Source organism: Penaeus monodon, chromosome 15 (assembly GCF_015228065.2).
Source record: "Penaeus monodon isolate SGIC_2016 chromosome 15, NSTDA_Pmon_1, whole genome shotgun sequence".
In the NCBI taxonomy this organism is placed as follows: domain Eukaryota; kingdom Metazoa; phylum Arthropoda; class Malacostraca; order Decapoda; family Penaeidae; genus Penaeus; species Penaeus monodon.
This window is the reverse complement of record NC_051400.1, coordinates 49,588,292-49,588,576: the sequence shown is the minus strand read 5'-3', so window position 1 is coordinate 49,588,576 and position 285 is coordinate 49,588,292.

The window sequence follows — 285 nt, the reverse complement described above, 5'->3', positions numbered from 1 at the left end:
ATTTGGGGAAACGCAAACCTGCCACCAGACCGGCACTGCCTCCTTGTCTGCTAAGAATCGGCCACAAAAAGAACCTTGAAGAATTGGATCGCTTTCTCCCCGGCTGTCTATCGAACTGTCTGTCTTGTCAAGCCGTCTGCTAATTCGTATGCCACGTAGACAAATGATCTTCGATTACCCCTCATTTTTTTTTCAATGCTACCTTCTTCATTATACATTTAGCCCTTGCGTTTTCTTTTATTTATTTCTGTTGTTAGTTATGTGTTTAAGGCTGAGTATCTCTCT